The sequence below is a fragment of the Aulonocara sp. 'chitande type north' Nkhata Bay genome, unplaced genomic scaffold (assembly GCF_057382095.1).
Source record: "Aulonocara sp. 'chitande type north' Nkhata Bay isolate Kocher_YH1m ecotype deep benthic unplaced genomic scaffold, A_spYH_male_GT1.1 unmapped_scaffold_20, whole genome shotgun sequence".
NCBI classification, from domain to species: domain Eukaryota; kingdom Metazoa; phylum Chordata; class Actinopteri; order Cichliformes; family Cichlidae; genus Aulonocara; species Aulonocara sp. 'chitande type north' Nkhata Bay.
Genome location: NW_028234352.1, coordinates 684,339 through 689,428, shown reverse-complemented (window position 1 = coordinate 689,428; position 5,090 = coordinate 684,339).

Here is a 5,090-nt window from a genome sequence, read left to right as displayed (position 1 = left end):
TGTAACGTCTTCTGTAAGAAGCTTTTCTGTCCCCCACTCGTTACCTGTATGAATGGCACCTGTTTGAACTCATCATCTGTATAAAAGACACCTGTCCACAGCCTCAAACAGTCAGACTCCAAACTCCGCCATGGCCAAGACCAAAGAGCTTTCGAAGGACACCAGGAAAAGTATTGTAGACCTGCACCAGACTGGGAAGAGTGAATCTACAATAGGCAAGCAGCTTGGTGTGAAAAAATCAACTGTGGGAGCAATCATCAGAAAATGGAAGACATACAAGACCACTGATAATCTCCCTCGATCTGGGGCTCCACGCAAGATCTCATCCCGTGGGGTCAAAATGATCATGAGAACGGTGAGCAAAGATCCCAGAACCACACGGGGGGACCTGGTGAATGACCTGCAGAGAGCTGGGACCAAAGTAACAAAGGTCACCATCAGTAACACACTACAACGGCAGGGAATCAAATCCCGCAGTGCCAGACGTGTTCCGCTGCTGAAGCCAGTGCATGTCCAGGCCCGTCTGAAGTTTGCCAGAGAGCACATGGATGATACAGCAGAGGATTGGGAGAATGTCATGTGGTCAGATGAAACCAAAGTAGAACTTTTTGGTATTTTGGTATCCTGTATTTGTTGTTGAAGACTTCTTCAGCTTCTTCTCAAGGACATCAGCTGCTTGTTTGGCAGCAGAGGCAGTTAAGAAGCTTCCTGAAAAACACTGAACAGTGAGTTCACTGTGGCATATGACAGATTCAGCTTTCTGTGTGCAAATGTGTCTGTGTCGACCTTTCAAATGCTGTTGAATCCAAAACATCAGCGGCTCCTCGGCTGCTCACTTCATGCACTTCTGTCTGTGTGACAGTCCAATGACATCACAGCTGTTTCCAGCCCCAGTGTCTCAGGACTGGACACCTTTAAACATGTCGAGGATCAAACAGCGTCCAGCTAAACACACATGAAACTATCAGAGCTGACAATCATTCCAATAACATCTAATGGTTCATGTATGTAGACACAGGACTACAAGGAAATGGCTCTCAGCATCTGGCTGTGGGAACACATGAGTCCCTGTTTGTGTTCAGATTGTGTGCATGTTTTAGACGTGTGTCACATGTAGAAACACAACAATGACACACAGATGTGTTTGACACAGCTGTGCAGCTGTAAGTTGTTTCTAATGATTCATTGAAGCTCTTCTAACATTCTGGAGACGATCAGTACATGAATCTGTTCAACACGACAACAATTTGACTTCAGTGTGAACGTTTGCATTAAATAACCTTCTTCATCCAGCTGACAGCATCTTCATCCTATGATGTGAACAGTTCCTCCTGTTGATGACAAACCTCTGACAGGATCTGCTTGAGGAGCTTTTTCATGTGCAGCTCTCTGAGCTCAGGGCTGAGCTGCTGTTTCATCTTTAAGAGCTGCTGCCTCCTCGCCGGACTTGTTCTCCTCTTCTTCTCCTAATGACACCATTTCTGCTTCATATTAAATTCAATAAAGATGCTGACATGTATCTGTAGCAACAACATCATTGAATCTAGAACAACTGGAGCCAAACCAGTGGCTCTGCTGGGATCACTGGTGAGCCAACACTTCCTTGTTGATGCAGATTTCAGGGCTTCCTTTTGCTCCTCCGTTATAACTGTTCTCTCTTCTCAACACATGATGACACAAAGGAATCAGCAGTGACAAAGATGATGCTGAAGAGAAGCACACACTTCACACATATAACAGACCAGTGCAGTTACACACACCTCTGCTCGACATCAGGCCTCAAACAAAGACACAAAACACTAACTTGACTCTAAACAGAAGAAACGAGCAGCTGTTTCTGTTCTGTGCTTATTTATATTTGACACACATGCTTCTCTTTGTGCAAACACACATCGCACTATAAGGGTAACCTCGCACACAATGATTGGACAGCACAGTGATGATGCTGGGAGATCCTATACGCAGCAACACAGAAACACTGAGAACTTTAAACAATGATGGAAAGTGTTATAAATGACTTGTTGGCCTCTGATCTGTCACAAACAGCTGAAACGTGTCTCTCATGAGTCACATGAAGGTTTTGGACAGAAAGGACAAAAAGTAGCTGCAGTCAGTTTGTGTCATTTTTATATTTATTCATCTGGGAGAAAAATCTGAGGGACATTAAAATGTGTTTTCAACAGAGACAAGAACATGAATATAACAGAACAGGTAAATGAACATGTTTCAAGTAAACAGCTGGACTGATCAGGTCCAAACACAGAGTGATAAACTTGTCAAACAGCTGTCATATCTTTATATAGAAGCTCTTTATAAATGCTGCTCACTGCAGTCTGTTTACTAATAATGTCAAAGTGTTAGAAACACAGAAACATCAGAATGGTCTTTGTTCACAGAAACCTGTCTGGGATCCTTTGTTGTTCTTTTGATGCAGAGTTACATTATAAATATAAAGAGTTATTTCAGAGTCTCATCAGTTTTCCTGCATGTCTTTATTTAACACATCAGCAGGGCTGAAGCTCTCATGTTAAACACACACTGATCTATGGACACGTTCATGTGTTTCTAACAGAACCAGGCTGTTATCAGCCTGCACTAACATTATGTCACACACACTGAATGTAACAGTGACAGTTTACATCATCACACAATCAGCTGTGATTGTTTCACTGTCATCAAACGAGTCAACAGGAAGTAGAATCAATAGAAACCAATCATTTACTGACAGCATGTCTGATGGAAATAAGTGCAGATTATGTATGAAGTCTAACTGCACACAGTAACTGTGTTACAATAAGGACTTAACAGCGCCCTCTGCTGGAGTGTTTCAGTACTGCGTTAACTAGAATACACCACCTCCTCCTCACACCACCTGCTACAGCTCTACTCTTCTATGACTACAGTCATCCACAGCACTGATGTGAGGTCACATGGTTCATATGTAAGGAGCACAGCTGACCTCAGGTCAGTTTAATGACTGTGAGCAGCAGCTGTGTTATTGTCACTGTGACAGGGAGACACTCTCAGACACAGCGCTCATGTCAGCTTGTTCTCATGCAGGAGGATCAGGAGCTCCATGTTTGTCTTTCTGTTTGAATCATGATGTGTTTGTGCCATCAGAGTCTGTCATGAGTACTCAGGGTTTCACAGCAGCTCTTCTGGATGCTGACGAGGACTCCAACCTCATGTTTCACCTCTCTGAGCTTCTGATGTCTGTGAACACTCGTGTTTCTTCTCTGGGCTCATCTGGACAAAAACACCTTTCTGTGTTTGGCTGCAGCCTCATTCTGACTGACAGGAAGTGTGTTATCCATGAGCTGCACTTCTGTGAGGAAGTTTCCTGCTGTGTTTCCTGTCTGTGGACAAACACGAGTGTTCCAGCTGAGGACTTGGTTCCTTCCACCTGTCCATACAGGACATCACGCTGTCTGCAGCTCTGTAAATGCAGCTCCAGGTCCTTCCACGTGCTGCTCTGTATTTGTGCAGTTTGTAGTGTGTCCTGGGAAACGTAGCACACATGGTGTTCTTCTGCTGTTTCCTCCTTTCACTGAGTGTGAAACACTGACGCTGTGCTGTTGTTCACAGAGGGGAGCTGATTCTAGCTGCAGCTGGACTCTGTCATCTAACTGAATGTGTTGGTGCTGATCACGGGGCTCTGAGGGGGGAGCAGCAGGAGGACTCTGGATGCTGACGTCAGTGTATCTGTGGAAGCTCCCACAGCGTGTCTGTCATTCAATATTGTGCTGTATATTGTATCTATGCAAAGATGAACAGACTGTGTGTTCACTGGTCTCTGTGCTGCAGCTCTGATGTCATCATCACTCCCTCCTCCACCCTCAGCAGTCCCAGCATGCTGCTGTGGTGCACCCCACCCTCACTCTACACCTGAGCCACAGACCACACCCTCCACCTCAATATACACCACAGTTTTCTCTGCTGTGGAAATGAGATCAGGAGGAAATCATCATTATTATTATTTAATAAACGCTCACATTAATGTGGGCTTATTTGTTTCATATTAGAAACATTAGTTGAGTGTTTTTAGTATAAAATGGTCAAAGTCCCTCTTTTTGCTCCTCCCCTCACCTGTGGATGGGCGGTGCTGTTACCGTGGTGACAGCTTGGATGTGTTTCAGTCCTGCCTGGTTATCACTGCAGGAATCTTTCACATTTATTACAGGTAATAACTCTGATTTTTCTGTGTATTATGAACCAAATGTATCCTGATACACACAGAGATGGATGAGCAGAGGTTTTTTTTGCAGTTTATGTAGTTACTATGGACTTAATGCATACATATTATTAAAATTAGGGCTATAACAGTTGTATTGATGTATAGCAACTTGAAATGCTCCCACAAATGGCTCCACAGCATGTAAAAATATAACAAAAGCTCTGGCGGACTTGGTTCTGTGGTCAGTCTTAAAGGGTGAAGTTAAACTCTGTAATCTTCACTGTGTCACAGAGTTCAGTGAGTCCCGTTATTCACAGTATCAATCAGATCATCAGAGAACAGCTGATCAGCAATCAGTGGTGCCAACAGCGCCTCCTGTGGTGAGAGGATGCAATAATGCAATGTAGCATTTTTCCACTCAACACTTGCAGTCATGGAAACTGTCTGTTGGATCTGTGTGACGTTGCTTTCTTGGTTAGAGTTCCTCACAAATGTCCAGATGATTCTTCTAATGAGGCGTCGACCATGTTTGCAGCTCTTTGGAAGAAAACGTCGCCCTTTGCCATCCTTACTTTTCTTTGACTTCTTCAAATGCAGCTGAACTCCAGCTGGTATTTTCTTGGACTTTGCAGCTGTTTCTGGTCATCAGTTCATTCCTGCAAACCTCTGAAGCTGAACAACAATGATGCTGCATTGCTGGCTGATCCCAAAAGGTTGATTCTGTTCATCTGGACGTTTTCAGAAACGTTTGCTCACTGATCAGGTGACTTCTTCAGTCTCAGCTGACTGCAGCTTTACAAGCTTACAAACAGCACATTTGCACAATGACTGAAAGCAGCAGCACCTGATATATATGATACTAATATAATACATATACATATATAATCCATACTAATGATGAAGGAACTGAGCTCAC